Source organism: Prionailurus bengalensis, chromosome B1 (genome assembly GCF_016509475.1).
Source record: "Prionailurus bengalensis isolate Pbe53 chromosome B1, Fcat_Pben_1.1_paternal_pri, whole genome shotgun sequence".
NCBI lineage: Eukaryota > Metazoa > Chordata > Mammalia > Carnivora > Felidae > Prionailurus > Prionailurus bengalensis.
In genome coordinates, this window is record NC_057344.1 from 31,387,011 (window position 1) to 31,406,587 (window position 19,577).

General features: G+C 45.3%; 1 protein-coding gene across 2 annotated transcripts in view; it reads left to right on the forward strand.

Annotated features, from left to right (window-relative positions):
• Window positions 1-19,577, forward strand: part of ADRA1A (adrenoceptor alpha 1A) — a 110,568-nt gene that overhangs the window by 84,137 nt on the left and 6,854 nt on the right. The gene's annotated exons all lie outside the window — the stretch shown is intronic.

Sequence of the window (19,577 nt, forward strand, 5' to 3'; positions counted from 1 at the left end):
AGGCAATTTGCAAAGTACAAGAAATACAAGTGACTAATAAAATGTAAAAAGATCATATTTTACCTGTCATATTGGCCAAGAGAAAATGAGTACTTCCTGCTGCTGAGGGGGGTGGGGTAGGCATTCTCTGTGTGCTGCAGTGCTAAAAGCAAGCATTTTTGAAGCGGATCTGGGTTCCAATATTGATGGCTCTTTCTCGCTGTTCTTTCACACAGACATTTATTTATTCGTACAGCCAGCAAGCATGTATTGAGTTCTTTTTGTTTACCAGGACTTTTTCTTGTGCTCCTTGCATTTAGAGTGATTACGTTTCATTGGTGGAACAGACAATTTAAAAATATTTCATGATATTGGGGCGTCTGGCTGGCTCAGTCAGTTAAGCGTCCAACTCTTGATGTTGGCCCAGGTCATGATCTCACAGTTCATGAGTTTGAGCCCCGAGTCAGACTCTGCTGTCACCACAGAGTCTGCTTGGGTTTCTCTCTCTCTCCCTCTATCTCTGCCCCTCCCCACTCGTTCGCTTTTTCTCTCTCAAAATGAATAGATATAAAAATAAAATATTTCATAACATCACACTGTATGTTAACTAATTGGAATTTAAATAAAAAGTTGGAGAAAAGGGGAAAAAAAGAAAAATGTTTCAGAAAGTGACAAGAGTTGATAGGGAATAAAAAGGAATAACATGAGCTCATGTGACAGGGATCCTGACGTGGGGGGTAAGGGGGAGTCGGTGAAAGAGGTATTCCTTAGATAATATGCTCAGGTAAAGCATCTCAGAGGAGGGATATAAAAGAGAAAGATCTAGACAGGCGATCCCAAGGGAAGAGCATCCCCAGAAGGGAAAATCAAGCATCGAGACTTTGAGTTTGGGAAATCTTGGCAGTTTGAGAAATAACAAAGAGGTTCAGCATGGCTATGAGATACTTTATTGCCAAACGGCAGAGGCCAGCTCCTTGTAGTCCTTGGCGGGGATTTAATTCTTTACTCCGATGAGGAGAAGCGATATTTTCTGTGAAATGGGCTTCTTGGCACCCAATCTCATGGAGCACCTGTACATGAAAAACTAGCACAATGTTTTAGCACATAGTAGACACTCGTTATAGTTCATTGTCATTGTCATCACCATATTGCCATTATTTAAAAAAAAATTTTTAATGTTTTTTATTTATTCTTGAGAGAGACAGAGCATGAGTGAGGGAGGTGCAGAGTGAGAGAGGGACACAGAATCCGAAGCAGGCTCCAGGCTCTGAGCTGTCAGCACAGAGCCTGACACGGGGTTCGAACTCCCAAGCTGCGAGATCATGACCTGAGCCAAAGTCGGATTCTCAACCGACTGAGCCACCCAGGCGCCCCGCCATTATTTTTTTTTTATTAGGGGTACAAGAGCAAAAAGACATCTCTTCCCCAGAGAGAACTAAGTCTGTATGTATCAAAAAAACATACAAAAATCTCTTATCATATGACCCAGATTTCTTTTTCTAGAAATTTGTCTTGAGAAAATCCTCCGTAATGTGCCTTCCAAACCTACCCACGCATTTGTTTTATAGTTATTTATATAGAGAAAACTTGGAAAGACCAAAACTTCAAATTAGGAAGGGTAGACAAATAAGTTTTATTATATTTACATGATGAAATACTTTACGATGCTGTGAAAAATAGTGTTCTGGGGTAAAAATAAAGTAGAAAAATGTTCATGATACAGTAAGTGGAAAAAGTATGGTCACAAAAGCGTGTGCTATAAATACAGTCCCGGTTGTTTAAAGTGTGTTCTTATTTCTAGATCATAGCATAACAGTTTGACTTTTGTTTCGCGTGTGTGCACGTTCACACGCGTGTACGTGGGCGCCGTGATTACAGATGGTACAGAGTGTGCACGCTGAGCGTGTGTTAGTTGTAGCATTGTTGAAAAAATTTTTTAAGTTTATTTATTTATTTTGAGGAAGAGCCAGCATGGGGGGTGAGGGGCAGCAGGGGACGGAGAAAGAATCCCGAGCAGGCTGTGCATTGCCGGCACAGAGCCTGATGCGGGACCGAACACCCGAAGCTGTGAGATCACTACCTGAGCCAAAACCAAGAGTCAGACGCTTACCGGACTGAGCCACCCAGGCACCCCAGTTTTACAATTTTTTTACACAATATTTTTTTAACATACTTGCTATGATGTTTCTTTTTTTTTCTTTTTTATTATTAAAAAAATACTTTCAAGGTTTATTTTGAGAGAGAGAGAGAGAAGTGCATGAGCGGGGGAGGGGCAGAGAGCGAGGGAGACACAGAATCCGAAGCAGGCTCCAGGCTCTGAGCTGTCCGTAGAGTCCGACGTGGGGCTCGAACTCATGAACTGTGAGGACATGACCTGAGCTGATGTCACACGCTCAACTGACTGAGCCACCCCGGTGCCCCGCTATGATCTTTCTCAAACTATTTTAGTGTCCAAACACAAACTAATTCGAAAAAGAAAGTGAATATAAATGTTTATGTTAAGAAGTTTCTAGAAATTTCTTAATAATGGATTCAATACTGCTTCATTTTTGGTGTCTAAACCAGGATCTCATTTTGCCTGCGGGAATTCAGTGGTAAACACTGAGTACCGTTTAGCCGCAGAGAAGCCAGACAGCAGGCAGTGCAGATTTACAGCAAGTTCGGTATTAGGTGGTGCCGTGCAGGATCCGGAGCCCCGCAGAGTTGGGTTAGAACTCAGCTTCACTGGCTGATGGTTCTTTGGCAACTCATTAAACTCCCTAAGTTCCAGTTACCTCGTCTGTACACTGGGGAGAAACAGTATACACCTCACAGGGTGTGATAAGGCAAAGCACGAGGTCATGCACTTAATATGAAGCCAGAAACTCGAACATGCTCAGTAAATTTCATCTGCTATTCTAGTCATTACTCCTAAAATCACCACCATCCCCTTCATTGTGTTCTGAAGAACTCTGGTAGGTATTATGAGCTCGGGAAACTTTAAAAGCCTTAAAACCTTAAAAACAAAATCAAACCATATCTAACTCCTAGGAGCCTTTCATCTACAACAGACAAAAGCAGGAAACAGAAGGGCCTCGTGTAATAGAAAGGCCAGATGTCCCTTCACGGGGAAAGAGTGCCAGAGAGAAATGCGGTGTAAGTAATACGTGGCCCTAGCTCCGGTCTGGACACAGCACACCTTGGACAGGCACCTATCGTTTGCCTAATAGGACTCAAGCTGGTCCAAGAAAACCTTCGGGTGAACAAAATTACCTTTCTTTTTTGTAACCAAAATTAAGTATTATTGGACAACAGGCTATCCAAGAAACGTGAACATATGTCAATGGGAATGTACCTTTTCCCCAGTACACTGAATAAGGTACTCGAAGTACTTGGGGATCTCAGAGCAGCCTGGTTGGTCATGGTTTAAGAAGATAATGGAGTCCACAGGCTATCAAGGAGGGCTCACAGGTGGCCCAAGCCTTAGAGCCAGAACAGGAAGTCCAGGCACATCTCACTACGAAGATAGACCCATCACAGATACTCAGAACAGCTGGTTTCTGACCTTGAGAAGTCTCCCTGCAGGTTAAAAATAGACCAGGTGAAGACACAATGAATAACCAGGATACTCTGAAAGATGCAGAGTTGGTACAATGGAAGAAGATACAGCTCAGATGTAATGAATGCTTACAACCCAACACCATGCCCACAAGTATGTGGGAACTGAGGCACAGGCAAGGGAAGAAACTTGCTCTCAGCAGTGGACTTGTAAGTGAACTGTCAGGATTTCTTTCCCAGGGAACACAGAGTGGCAAAAGCCTGTGGCAGGAATCAGTAATTTTATGCAGCAAGATAGATGGTGACTATTTCCATCTCCTGTCCTTCACTTTCCCCTTTATGCTCCGTGTTGAAGGATCTCAGTTCTCCTTGTAGGCTGGACTTTGTCTGGTGTTTCTTTACAAGTGGTCAGGCCCACCTTCTGACCTAATCTTACCTGATTGTTTTTAAGCAAACTTTATTAATAGAGTTTTATCAAAAGGTTCTTTGACAGAATATAGTGTTTGTGGTTTTTCACATGGCCAACCATGTCTATCCTGAACAAACAAAATTATTAACACTCAAGAATGGATTTCTATTTTAATCACTTGAGTTCTACATGTCTCTGCTTTCTGAAAAATAGTACATGAAATGTGTGATTAATTTTCTTTGCCACTCAGATGATTGTTTTTGTACTGAACTTTGAGTACCGTAACACTGTGCACTAATTTCGCTATAAAGCCGGTAAAACACAGACTGACTCTTTTTTTTTATAAATTTTTTTTTAATGTTTATTTATTTTTGAGACAGAGAGAGACAGAGCATGAATGGGGGAGGGGCAGAGAGAGAGGGAGACACAGAATCGGAAACAGGCTCCAGGCTCTGAGCCATCAGCCCAGAGCCCGACGCGGGGCTCGAACTCACAAACCGTGAGATCGTGACCTGAGCTGAAGTCAGACGCTCAACCGACTGAGCCACCCAGGCGCCCCACAGACTGACTCTTAAGGCAGCATAATCTGAGGGTTAAAAGCATGAGCTTTGGTATCAGACAAGCCTGGATTTGAATCTGAGCCCAGACATTTCCTTTAGTTGTCAGTTAAACTCCTTGAGCCTCAGTTTCTTCATCTGTAAAATGAGGTTGATAATGTATTCACATAGGGCTGTACAGGGGAATTAAATGGGATAATGTTTGGGAAATAACTTGCGTGATGTCTGGCATGTAATAAGTGTTCGATGAATGTCAGTTTTATTCATGAACAGATATTGACTAAGCACCTACAATGCACCAACTACAATTCCTATCTTGATGAAAGTTATATGTATAGGGAAAGACATTAAGCAAATCGATACACATGTAATCTTACAAAAATAAGTGTGACAGGTACAATGAATGAAAAGCATAGGATGCTTTGGTAGCATTAAACAAGAGAACTTCTCTTAGCCTGTAATCTGGGGTATGCGAATGTACAGAAGGAGATCACAGATAGTTTTCCTGAAGAACTGGGATTTAGGCAAAGACCTAAAGGATGAAGAGGAATTAGCACTGCAAAGGGGATAGAAATGGAGATAATATTCCATGCAAAGAGAACAGGAAGTGCAAAGGTCCCGGGGCAGAGAAGCATTCCATGAATCCAGAGAAGATCAGAGTGATCAGAGGAGGAGTCAAGGAAGGTATGCAAGACAGGACAGAAGAGGGAAGGAAGACCAGAACATTTGACTTGATGAACCATGTTAGTGCTTTTGGATTTTATCTAAGAGCACTGGGAAGTAGTTGAGACATATAAGCAGAGATGTCACCGAATTGGAGTTGCATTTCATAAAGGTCATCCTAAAGAAAAGAGAGGATTATGCATGCATGCAGGAGACCAATGACAGGGATCCTACAGGTGACAGATTAGGCCATGGCAGTGGATATAGAGAGATGTGGAAAGGCTTGGATGACATTAGGTGGTATAATCTACTGGAGATATCAAGAACAAGGTACTGGGACCAAGTTTTGGTCACAAACAAGTGAGTGAATGTTAATAATCATTTTTAGAGATAGGGAATGCTAGAAGACAAGCAGATTAGAGAGTGTCATTGTACATACATTAATATCAAAGCTCCTGTAGATATCTAAGTAGAAATGCATATGTGGGTCATGAGCTCAAAAAGTGAACAAGGACCTCAAAGTATACACTTGATATCCAAATGCTAGCTACCGAGATATTAATTTTGAAAGTGTCCATATTTTTGGAGGGCCTGGGTGGCTCAGTTGGTTAAGCATCCAGCTTGGACTCAGGTCATGATCTCACGGTTCATGGGTTTGAACCCCGTGTTGGGCTCTGTGCTGACAGCTCAGAGCCTGGAGCTTGCTTCGGATTCTGTGTCTCCCTCTCTCTCTGCCCCTCCCTGCTCATACTCTGTCTCTCTCTGTCTCAAAAGTAAATAAAACATTTTAAAAATTAAAAAAAAAACAAAGGGTCCATATTTTTTAGAGGCAGTTCTCGGAGAGCTCCCAAGTAATTGGACATATGTCTACTCTTGCAATGAAAAATCTTAATGGATTAATAATGGAAAGATTCTGAAGTGAAGACCAGAGTTATTAGTCTAGTCCTCCCACTCACCAGTTCTGCAACCCTGAGCAAGTGTCTTACCCTTTCTGCATCCTTATCCATTTGTAGCCCAGATGTCAGGTGCCTCGAGAGTTTACAGGAGGTGGCTACAAATGACTTCAACAACAATTTAGATCAAAATGTGTATATTGGATCCCAAGTAGCTAGTGAATAAAATTTAGGAATTCTTGAAACGTAGGTAGATTAGTCCCACTCACAGAAAAATGTAAGTCATGCTAAGCAAATCATTTGTCAGATCCAGTGACGTGTCCATACCCTTATATGTGTGTACCTCTTAAAATGCTTCTGGTGCACAATGTCTTTACTGCCACATTGGAAAGGAAGCAAGACGTTCAGAACAACCAACTTTCCTTCCCCAGTGGTGTTGGCTTTCTTCGGAAGTTTTAAAACTTCAGGGTTAGAATGTACCTTTAGGAATATCTTCATAGGATGTTTTATGATGCTTGAATCCCCAGTATGACACCTCAGGGATGGGTATTCCAGGATGCTTCCATTGATGGGAAGAACAACTTCCAGGAAACCCCAAATCTGCCTTCCTCCAGCTTCTAGCCATTGGTCGGAAGTCGAACCCAGACCAATGTCCTGGTCTCCTAGTTGGCCTCCCTGCCCCTAGTGGCCGCCCTCTTTAGAAATTCCTAGATAAATCTGAGTCTTATGGGAAAAAAAAAAAAAAAAAAAAACTAGGAAAATGGAAGCCTGCCGGAGCCTCCAGGTTCAAACACGTTTCTGTGCCATCCACTCGCTAACACTGATACCTGTCTTGAGGCACAACGTGGAGCTAACCTCTGCCTCACCAGAATCAAATTGGAATATGCAAAAACAGTGAGGGTCATTATTTTCTCTTTTTTACAGTTTGTTTATTTTTTGAGAGAGAGCGACAGCGCGTGCAGGGGAGGGGCAGAGAGAGGAGGAGAGAGAATCCCAAGCTGGCTCCGCGCTGTCAGCGCAGAGCCCAACACGGGGCTCGAACTCACGAACTGTGAGATCACGACCGGAGCCGAAACCAAGAGTCAGATGCTTCACCCACTTAGCCACCCAGGCGCCCCCCCCCAAGTATCTATCATTAGTTTCATTTTGACAAACTACGGGAGCTTTCTTCTCTTCCCGTGAAAATGTGTCTATGGATGAAAGACAAATTGACAACCACAGCCAGGTAAAAGTCCTGTGGCTCTAACGGTTGCCCAGGGAATGAGCCCGGCTGTGCTGGAGGTGCTCGGGAAGGCTCTGGGTCCAAGTAGCACATCCAGAAATTATTGTTTGTACTTATCAGATGTGTTCTGAATTAATCACCTAATCTGAGCAAATACAGCGTGGGCATTTCAGAGGGGAATCACGACAGCTGGGAGCAGCCTTTCCCTAGAAATGGCACTGTTTTTGGTAACGGAACATCACAACACACAGCAAGGATTGGTTCTTTTCGGGCTGCCCCAAATACACTTGCCCCTGTCTTTGGCTCTTCTTCACCATTTTCCTTGTTTATTTTTCAAGCATCTTTATTCCTGACTCTGGAATTTTGCAGAACTTTCTGAACCACTGTCATCACAACCTCTGGGACAGTTAAAAATTCATGAGTGGTTTCTCTTCTCTGGCCTTAGGGAGACTTTTTAGTGGGCATGGTTTCTTCTGGTTGCCACATATTTATTTCTTAGGATTAAACTATGATACGTCAACCACTGTGACCCCTAACCACATCCTAGTGAAGTAAAGATACCGTATCAGTCAGTTAACAGTTATGCAGACGTTCAACTCCTGTTGGTTATAATTTTCTACTTCTCTGTAATACTAACTAGAGTCTTTGGGCACTTGGGTCACCATCTCTACTAACTAGTTATCTAGCAAAGTCTCCCAAACCTGTGGACTTCATAAGTGCTAGTACAGAATTTGAACTTGATCTTGAATTCAGTGGAGAGTCATTGAAATGATTTGATCAAGGAATTGATGATCAAGTTTGCTTTCCTAGAATCTCTCCGGCTACAGTGTAGACAGTAGGTTGGAAGGAGGTAAGGCTGGAAATTAGTGAGCTGAACAGATGGTCCTAGCTGGAGATGACGGTGGCCTGGACTAGGATGGATGGCAACAAGGAGAAAGAAGTTTCAGCAGTCTGGACTGGGAGATTGCGGGATGTCACAGAGGAGTGGGAGACTGAAAGGTTGAGGGTGATAGTGGGCTTCCAGCTGGGACAGCTTAGGGGAAAGGGTGCCATCTACTGAGGATGGATGGAGGAGAGAAGGAACAGCAGGTTTTGTGAGAGACAGTGAGTTCCGTTTGGTTATGTTAAGGATGAAATTGTTTGGAAACATCAGGAAAGATGTCCAGTAATAGTTGTATATGCAGAACTGGAGCTCAGGAGCCAGATATGCCCTAGGATAGAGGTTTGACAGTCGTCTAGGCAAAGAAGGAAATCGAAACCATGGAAATGGACGAGCTTCCCCGATGGTTTTCTCCCCTGTTTGAATATCAGACGGTTCTCAGTTGCGACTACAGAAGGTTTGCCCAAGTTGGAAAAGAGTGAGGTTGTCCACTGCCAGCAAAACTGAGATTTCTCAATATTGCATCTATTATGAAAGACAGAAGCATGGTCAGTTCTTTGTTTCAAAGATGTCTGTAATTAAAACAGTGCCATACTCTATTGCCTTTTTATTTTTTATTTTTTTAAGCTTATTTATTTATTTTGAGAGGTAGCAGGCAGGGAAGGGGCAGAGAGACGGTGGGGACAGAGAATCGCAAGCAGGCCCCGTGCTGTCAGCATGGAGCCCCATGCGGGGCTCCAACTCATGACCCAAGATCATGACCTGAGCCAAAACTGAGAGTCAGACACTTAACCGACTGGGCCACCCAGGCGCCCCCTATTGCCTTTTCAAATTAAAGAGAAAAAGTTTCCAATCCCTTTTGCATTTTAAAATTGGTTTGCCCAGCTGTATTTAGAAGCCATATTATAGCTTCCCAAAAGACACTGTATATTTGAAAACAAGCTATTAAAATACCTATGCATGTATGTTACGTCAGTTCGAATACCCCCTGTTTTTGGTGGAAGTGAGGCACTCAGCTGGTCTGGTCAAGCTTGAGCCTAGGACTGGGGAGAGGTGGCAGGGGTCCACAGCACCCCCACACACACACACAACCCTGCTCCCTGGCTTACCTTGGGCAGGGGCGGGGGGGATGCCAGAGCTGGGAATAGAGATCAAAGTATTCTTCAGATTCTGCCTTAGACAGAGCTAGATGATATTCCTGGAGGATGGCCATAGTATCAGGGCACATACCTCTGGGTGACCTGGTGAGAGGACCTAGTGTGTCATTTCCAAGTAGGGAATTATCCGGAGAACTCGGATTTGGCCTCTTTACAGGCAGTCCAGAACCCAAAGTCCATCTGCCTGCTCGCCTGTTTACCTCTTACTACAAAAGCACCAGCCAACTCACCCATGTCCTTTCTGGCAAGACTCTGGAATGAAACCTGCCTGAGCCTTTAAGCTGAATGTGAAGGAAGGGACATCGTGCTGAGAAACTCCCGTGCTTCCTCCCTGGGTGACCGATTTGGGTCGTTCATGTCACCGCGTCGGATTTGTGGTGTTTGGCCTTGGATTTGCATCCTACGAATATGAGAGGCTGCTGTCGTAATTACAGGCTTCGACGTTGCCTACAAGACCCCATAAAATATCTTTATAAGTACTGGAAGTAATAATTTCATGAAGTGCCTGCGACTTAGCTGTACAAAATTATTTGTAGAATGGTTTTGTTTTTATGTAAATATGAGCGCCTCACAGATGGGGAAGATAAAGTGTTGGAATGCGAGTTAAGACGGCCCGCTTTCTCCACATAAGCATGTTTCCAGCTGTGAGCAATTGAAGCCGGAGTTTGATTCAAAATGCCATTTTCTCCCATCAACAAGTGTCAGCCCCTAATGCAGCATTTACTGAGAACTGTGTTCATCACTGAGGGAGATGTGAGGGACAAGAAGCGGTGTGTGTCTTTAGAGAGACTAGAACCGTAAGGATTGAACATGTCACTCGTTCACTGGTGTTTATCATGGCTTACCGTATGCCATAAACTGTCAGAGGTGTTGAGGAAACAGCAGCGAAATGGAAAGGCAGGAACTTCTGCCCCTCAGGGAGTTTGTATTCAAGAAAAGCTGGGGGGAAAGAAATAAGTATAGAAATGAGTCAGCGGTCAGAGTGGCTAAAATGAACAAATCAGGAGACTATAGAGGCTGGCGAGGATGTGGAGAACCGGAAACCCTCTCGCACGGTTGGTGGGAATGCAAACTGGTGCAGCCGCTCTGGAACACAGTGTGGAGGTTCCTCAAAAAACTAAAAATAGATCTACCCTATGACCCAGCAAACCACTGCTAGGAATTTACCCAAGGGACCCAGGAGTGCTGATGCATAGGGGGACATGCACCCCAATGTTTATAGCAGCACTCTCAACAATAGCCAAATTATGGAAAGAGCCTAAATGTCCATCAGCTGACAAATGGATAAAGATGTGGTTTACATATACAATGGAAGACTACTTGGCAATGAGAAAGAATGAAATCTGACCATTGGCAGCAACATGGATGGAACTGGAAGGTATCATGCTAAATGAAATAAGTTAGGCAGAGAAAGACAAATACCATATGTTTTCATTCACATGTGGATCTTGAGAAACTTAACAGAAGACCAGGGGAGAGGGGAAGGGGAGAAAAAAGTCACAGAGAGGGAGGGAGGCAAACCATAAGAGGCTCTTAAGGACTGAGAACAAACTGAGGGTTGATGGGGGTGGGGAGAGGGGAAAGTGGGTGATGGGCACAGAGGAGGGCACCTGTTGGGATGAGACCTGGGTGTTGTATGGAAATCAATTTGACAATAAATTATATTTTATTTTAAAAAAGAAGGTGGTGATGAGTGCTATAGAGAAAAGCAGTGAGGTCCAGTGATTAGGAGGAATGGGGGAAAAGACAAGATAGACTGCCATGCGGAAGGGTTCATGAATGAGCTGGAGTTTGAACACAGCTTTGAAGTTAGACCATCTGAATGGATTCTAGATGGATGGACGTAGGGGAGAGGGACAGTCCTGAGAGAGAAGCAGGAGAATGAAGGGGAGAGCCATCATCACGTGGATAGATTAACCAGATTACGGTGAACAGTCTGCCATGGCCAATAGAAAGCCTTGGTGTTGGAAATTCGCAATTCAATTTCACGAGCATTTATTGGAAGTACTCACAGGATGTAACCTCCAAGAACGGGAACCTTATGCATTTTCCTGACCATTCTAGCTCCAATGTCTACAAAAGGCTGTCTGACTGAGGGTGCTAAGTGCATCATTTGTTACATGAATGGATAATGGGTGAGGAGGTTGTGCAAGGCTGGTGAAAACCAAATGATGAAGGGCCTTGAGTGACAGGTGATGAGCTTGTATTTGATCTTGTGATCAGCCCAAAGATAATTCACAACACGCATCCTGACAGATCTCACCATTATGAGGTTCCCTTAACTGTATTACTGAGCCTTTTGGAACTCCTCCCTTCCTTTTTGTTATTTGTGAAAATTTTTCCTCGTGGCTTCCAGCCATTGCTTCTCTTTCTGTCCCATCCCCTTGGAGACGACCAGGTGACCAGCATCATAGCCACTCAGCAGCCCCCATATTACCGAGGGGCATGGGGGCCCTGGAGCTGCCAGCAGGCTGACCATGCTGTGCTCCGTGCCAAAGAGCAAATGCCATTCTTGCTCCGTGTGACTCACTATCGGTGGGCCTCCATGTTGCATGTGTCCCTCATGGGTGTATCTCATGACCACAGCCCTTGGATGTCTCCTCTCAGCCCTTCTTCCCCTCCAGCTGAGACACAAATCTCCAGGAAGGACATTAGGATGTCCTCCGCAAAACCTAGCCCCAAACCTTGGGTTCCCTCCCTTCCGGTCTGCCGTCTTCCCTTCCGGCGATCCCTCACAGGGTTCCTTAATCATCTCGCTTGACCAAGTGACTGGCCATTTGCAGCAAGATGGATGGAACTGGAGGGTATTATGCTAAATGAAATAAGTCAGGCAGAGAAAGACAGATGCCATCTCACTTTTGACCACTTCAGTTTTCCTCGACGTTGAATGCTTTTATAGGGGGCAAGGGGTGGCAACGATGGCCTGGTGCAAACCTTTCATTTTACAGACGTGGAAACTGAGGCTCGGGAAGGGAGAGTGGCTCACCCAGCTTTAAACAGCGATCCGCGCCTTCTTGGTCCCTGGTCCCGACGAGGCTGCAGGGTGATGACCGGGCACTGTTGGCTTAACAGTGGTCAAGGCTGGAAGTGAAGAGACGCTCCATGCTCTGCCTCCATAATGCAGGGGTGCTGGGACAGGTGTGGAGGGAAAAGGCAAGTCTTAAAGGTGTTTCAAAGGCAAACGTCAGTGAGGCTTGGGGACCGGTTGCAATGTAAGAGGCAGAGAGGAGGAGGAGGAGGAGTCAAGTACGCATCCTCCTTTCGGACACCGCACCAGACCCTGGAGTGGCACTCCAGTAAGCACAACAGCCTGGGCCTCTTGCACGCTCCGGAGGGTAAGACGATCAAAGAAAACTTACGTGGGACGGGGTCAAAACGTCCACGCTTCCAGTTGTAACACAAGTAAGTCAGAGGCTGTGATGTACGGCATGTGACCACAGTTGATAACACTGTATTGCAGACTTGAAAGGTGCTAAGAGTAAATCTGAAGAGTCCTCATCACGAGAAAAAAAAAAAAAAGTTTGAGAACATACAAACCATGACACGCGCCACGGAAGAAAGCAACCACGCCAGGCTGAGGACTACTCTTCTTCAGACCGGGTGGTTGGAGGAAGCTTGTGTGGAGAGATGACGTTTCAGACGGGAGACCCGAAACAAGGGTGACCCTAACGAACGTGGTAACGTTTGGGAAATAAACTGGTTCGTGAAAGGAGAGCACTTTTAAGGAAACCACCTGTAAAAGAACAAGACCATGTAATTGCTAGCATTTTCCAAAGTCAAGTTGTGCTTTGTGAAGTAAAGGAGGAAAAAAATCTTGCTGGCTTTTGGAAGCGTTTGAATTATGGATTCATTTCAAAAGGAAACACACCGCACGAGGTGCTCTTTAGGGTCTGACACAGCTGGACACAAGTTCTTCTCCCCCGAGTTATCGCGGGGGTTGGGGCCAAACACGGGTGATCTGGAAGACCCAGTCCCCTTTTCTGAAAGGAGAAATGCTGGTTGGGGCTTTGACAACTGGTGAGAGAAGCCTTTTGTAGAGCTTTGACTTGAGCAGCCTGGACTCTTCCAGAGTAAAATCCCTAATTCTGCAGAGCCACACTTGGCCAGCCAGAAGGGTCTCATAAAGAGTGTCTCCTGATTGGGGTGCCTGGGTGGCTCAGTTGGTTAAGCGTCCGACTCTCATTTTTGGCTCAGGTCATGATCTCGCAGTTCATGGAATCGAGCCCCGCATCGGGCTCTGTGCTGACCTTGTGGAGCCTGTTTGGGATTCCCTCTCCTTGGGATTCACTGACCTTCTCCCCATGCTTGGAACATGCGGGGTGCTTTTCTGCCTCAGGGCCTTTGCATCAACTCTTCCCTCTGCCTAGAACACTCAGCTGTTTCTCATCCTTTAGAACAAAACTTAAATTTCACCTCCATCAGGCCTGCCCTGAGCATCAGATCTAAAGAATCCCTCTCTCTCTGCCCCTCCCCCGTCATGCTTTCTCTCTCAAAATAAATAAATTAACTTTTTAAAAAACGTGTCTCCCACTTGCAGAACTGTGAGGTATGAGAGAATGCCTCCCCAGGTGACCTCTTTTCTCGCCGGGGCTGGAAGAAACAGTGGTTCTTGACAACAGAAACCGGAGACTAATGTACCCCAGTCCCTGGGGACAGGGAAAAGGGCCAGCACTGCCCTCCGCACTGGGCAGTCCCCGTAGCGCCCCAGGTTTCTTCTGTTCCGTGCCGTGTGCATCTTTCCCCTACTCACTGCACCCTGCCACACTTCCAGCCTTCCTCTGCTTGACTGCTATCCCAGCTTCCTCCCAGAAAGTTCAGAAAAGACTCAACATATTAACTCTCTGAGAGGAGCAACCATATCATTTCCCTAACATGCGCAAGCCCAGAGCTCAGTTAAATTGAAAAGAGCAGGTCCTTCTAAAGAGGTGTTGAACTAACATCGTCTTGCCCCATTTGTAAGCTTAATGTTGTCATCAGGATGAACGGGCTCAGTGAGGTACACCGGCCAGCGGTACGGCTGGTTCTCAGTGGCTGGGAGCCAGGCTTAGCCAACTTTTGTGTCCCCGAGACCACAATGAGAAGCCAATGGAAGCTGAATCCTCTTTTCTCAGGAAAATGAATCTCCGTACATACACAGACTTGTATTTCACTTCATGGGAGTCCTATCCATGAATCTTAAGTTGAGAGCCTGGGGTTCCAGCTCATGGTTCATCTGGCCAGCATTGTTAGATATTGTGACCTAAAGACGCCTGTCTGGCTGAGGACTGCTCAAAGGTGGTCCCTGGATGAACCTCAGGAGGGCTCAGGCATGTCACTGTGACAGCCAAGCTGGGAGCCCAACCCAGAGACATCTGGTAGATTCTGGGATGATAAGAAACTTGGGCCTGTGCTTACCCTCTGATTCCTATAGCTTTTCGCTGGGATTTTGTTCAACGGGGCAGAGTTTGCTTCTTGGTAAGAAGATGCCAACCGACCTGGCCTGAATGTTGCTTGGACCGGGACTTCCTGGTCTGGGGAGCTGGCCGCCTCTTTGTAGGACAGCTCGGATCTCTCCTCTGTTCATTGGATGCATACCAGTCACATTAGACTGGTACCACACTCACAGAGAGACCACTGGTTGGACGGGGAGAAACAATGAGGGTCATTTTCTCCCATGGTCACATAACATTAGCTGCTTCTTTTGGAGTCCACAGTTTTTTTAATTGGAGTCATCTAAACCCCAAGTTTCAGAATGTGATACCCTGCAGATGGGCTGTTCCAAGATCATCGCCCACTGTGCTTTTTTCCAGTGTCTGAAGAGTACTTTACGGGTTTTTAAATGCTGTCATTATTGATGGTGCTGCTCTCCTCCCCTTTGCGTCTCATTATCTCTGAAAGACCTGTCGTCATCCTATGACAACAGCTGGACCTAATTGCCATTAACACGTCCGTGCCATGGTGGGGTTGCTAAATGGCACACAACGCCAGGAGCAGAAATGGGTGAAGCAGAGCAGAATCTGGGTCTGGGCCTGGCGGGACCACAAATGAGCCAGGTGATTTTGTGGGAACCATTCCTCTCCTCGGCCTTACCGTCTTCATCTGTTAAGGAAGGAAGGCAGTGGTGGCTAGGCTCTACGTTTCTGCCAGTCTCCGCATTCTGGCATTCCGTGACTCCAGCTAATTAAGGCTTATCATAACCCGGAGTCTCCCAAAGTTGTCATTAAGGTAAATGTCAAGTTTTCAGGTGGGTGAAATGAAGCATGGAAGCTGGGAGGTAAGAACTGAGAAGACTGACTCATAGCTTTCTGCTTCCATACCAAGTCACCCTGATTCTGAGAGAGTTGAACTGCAGAGGAAGCTTCTAATTACCAGTGCTGGGTTGGAATTTGAGAACTCCATTTGTATCCTCACCGCCTTTTAGAGTGAGCTGCGCTGGCAGAAAACTCATTAAGGAGAACAACACTGGCAGAAAAATTGGTTTTCTCTTGTGTTGGGGGCATTGAGAGAAAACACCTAAAATGTGACTAGAAGTGGCCAAGACTTAATGTCCATGGCTCCCAGTGTCCCCTATCATAAGCCTACAGATGAAGCCTGGATCAGAAATGAAAGGTCACGTGTTCCCAATGGAGAGGACACTGAGTGACGAGTCATAAATGGTGTCATTTGAAATCATCAGCTTCAATTTCCCCTTGAAATCCAGAGGCCTTGACAGTGGAGGTGAGGATTCTGAACATTCACTTCAAGGGTGCAGATGTTAATGGTGTTTGGGGATGAACTCATCTGATCAAGTTTGATTTGACCAAGATGTTTGGAGAGTCCCCAAAAGAAAAGAGTCAGAAATTCTGTAGCAGGACCAAATGGTGGAAGGGAACTCAGTGGAATGGTGAAAGAGTCCCTAGGGACTCGAGGCTTTTCCAAAGCTCTAGACTTTACCCAGGCGGGTGCACAAGCAAGGGATGACCTGACCTGAAGGGGGAGGTGTTCAGAGAAGTAAGCTGGGAGCAGTTTGCTCCCTTTGAAGCGGAGTCTGAACAGGGAGTGCTGAGGAACACAAGAAACCAATGGAGACAAGAGACATAGAAGCCCCTATGCTCACGTGGGTAACTCAAAACTCTGGCTCTTCCTAGGAAGCCCGATGAGAAAAACTACAGTGTTAGATACCAGATGATGCAGCAAGGAGAAAACGATAGTGAAACCCTATTACAGAGAAAACCAGAGGGTTGAACAGAAGCTGGGCAGAAAAAGGGAAAGAAAAAAGAGCAGCAGAAGAAGGAAAGCACCAGCAAGAAGAGAAATACAAGGCTACAGCTGTCAAGCAGAGAAGAAAGCCAGGCCATGTCCAGGAAGCAGAATCATGGAGAGGACAGGGGTCGGCCATTCAATCAGTAGTTATTGGGAAGAGGCCTTCGAGATGCAAGCACTGTGCTGGGTTCTAGAGCTCCCCGAGCGAGCAACCCTGATACAGCACAGGTTCAGATGGGGCTTATGGTCTAGTCAGAGGTACCCAGGTCAGAGGCACCCAGATCAGAGATGTCGGTCCCCCAACCGGTGGGTTCGGCCCTGGTGCCCCACGCCATGGTGGATGGAAAGCAGGAGGTAGCACGATCCAGGAGCCTTCCCATCCTAAAAAGCATCGTCATCATCAAGAAGAAAGGGATCTGAGAAGAAATGGAAGCTGGGGATAGAAATAGTGGGGATTGCCAAGAAGACAGTGCCTGAGTGGGAAGGTTTGGACAGAGAAGGATGGCTGGATGAAGGGACCCCACTCGGGACCAGGCAGCACCAACTGTTTTCCAAGCCGGATCCGAGCATAATCTGCCCTTCCTAGGGGAGGAAAAATGAACGGCAAAAAGAGATTGAAGGATGTGAATAAGGAGGGAAACACCCCATGCTGGCTTTTCTCACCTTTTTGGAAAGTTCCCGAAGGAAGTGCAGTTGTGAGTACCTCTCCTAATTTCCGCCAGCAGCTGCTGAAAGAGAATCACCCCCAAGGGAGGATGAACATCGCCAGCAGGAGAAGTGGATCCCACGACCTGCTCCTGTGGGATTGTCAGATTGGGAATGGGCAGATAGACTGGGTTTAGATACATCCAGGTGCTGTCACACACTTAATGGAATAAATTAAAAGGGGTCATTTATGTAAAAGGCCTCTTGTCCAGAAAAATCTCCCAATCAGTCTGAAAAGCCAATGTCTAGAGACTTACTTAAATTATCCAAGACAATATGTCCAGAACATTAAAGCTGGAGACCATCTGACATTCCAATCTTGGTGTAAATGCATTTTAACCACCTCCCTGTCTCACCCTATACCCTAGCTGCAGGGAGGAGATGGTGTTTTGAGCACATAAAAGGGGAGACCAGTATTTACCTCTTAAATTGTGGACACAGCAGGAAGGCCAGTATAGAGAAAGCCCAAGCGCTCAGCTCTAGGTCCGCCAGGCCTGGAGTTCAAGGAGGTTCAAGGGACGGAAGAGATTTATTGAGATTTATGAATGCAAAACTGGGCTCTGTGAGCATAGTGACCTCGAAGGGATTGTGGGAAATTCCAGGGTTCCCAAATCCCTTTATTAGCATTCACATTCACAATTCATATATATTTTTTCTTTGCTATTGACTTTTTTCAAATAAGAGAAATACACTCCCCTGCCTACCTGATTTACAGAATGGTGAGATCCCCAGACAAGGTGTGCCCTGTTCATACATCCTCATTAAGCCCAGGCCAAGACATGTCTTTGTGAAGAGTGTTCACTTAATCATGTCACTGGCACTGTTAGAAAGAAATAGTGGACGATATAGGCATCATAATGTTAAGATGATTTTTTTTTTCTAGAACTGACCGTATTCACACAAAACCACCAGTCATGTTGGCAATGGCCACTTTCTCCACCCTCAAATGAAGCTTGAAAACACATCTCTCCAATTTCGCTTCCCCCAACTGCACACTTCACTCCCCATACACCATCTTCTTTCCCAAGAGACGTGTTATTCCAGTATATTTTGAGATCCCATAAGGGAACATAGGTCCTAAAGTTTTAGAGGTAATAAATGCTCCCATAACCACCGTCCCATTTTGTCTTCTTTGGTTCTGCAATATTTAAGTTCACTTTTTGCTTGTAGTTGTGAGATCCGCTGCTAAATTTCAAGACAACGTTTGCCAGAGTGGATTTTCAGTGCACCCAGTAGTCTGTCATGACTCTGATGGGTCTGTCAAGCAGAGAGAAAAAGAGAGACAGGAAATCAAGATCTTAGGCTGAAGCAAAACAAAAAAAAGGTTGTGCAGAGAATAAAGAACACCGTGAGTCCTTTACCCATCCCTGCGTTAGTGATTATCCATGAAGCTTGCGACAACCTCTTTGATCATTATTTTTTAAATTTGAAAATTGACAAATTAAACAAGATAACCCCTAAGACTGTTCATGAGTTAAGTCTCCATGGCTTTGTCACTGTGCTACCAAGAGCTACATGACCGTTACTGTATAAGATGTAAAGAGGTCTGCAACTTGGTTCCTCCCGTGTAAATTAATGGATAAGACTTGAACAGGTAAAGAGGATGGGAAGGAGCATTTGAGACATCGGGTCCCAACTTAAGAGGACAAAAAATGGGCAACAGTTGCAGGAAAGCAGTGCATGCAGTTAGAGTAAATATATTAATGGCAGAAAGCTTTGGAAGACCCTGAAGATCAAGTGACTGACAAGCATTTGGCAGCCATTACAGCATGTCGAGCAGGGAGGCCTCAAAAGGCAGCATCAAAAATAATCGGCATAATTTCAGCGTGGTAGAAAACCACTGTCCAAAAGTTGGCAAAGCCAGTATTTTGTGCATGCTGGATTCTCATTAAAACATACAACTCCCCTGCTCAGGAGAGAAGAGATTCGCAATTATTTAGGCTGTGTCTATATAACACCCCATCGAGGAACAAAGGGCATATTTAGGTATTCCCATTTCGATATGGATTATTTTAATGGATTCCAACTTGTTTTTAAATTCAGTCAAAACAACTTGCATGTGCCAACTCAGCCTAAATTTCATCGTCTTATTATTTAAAGTTGCGTCGCCGCCATCACGTGATGTTTCATCATGGAGAACTGGTGCATACCCACCCGATGGGTCGGTTCCCTTAATACGTATTGCACACGTGAACCAGGTGAGAAGGGTCTCCGAGGATACTACGAAAGGGCTACATTCAGAGGGGCTAGCCAGTCAAATGAGAAACCCAAGTGCATTTGGAATCATTTGAAACATTTTAGAGATACGAAAGTATGTGTGTGCTTTTATTTGCTTGTTTCCCTAGCCAATTGGT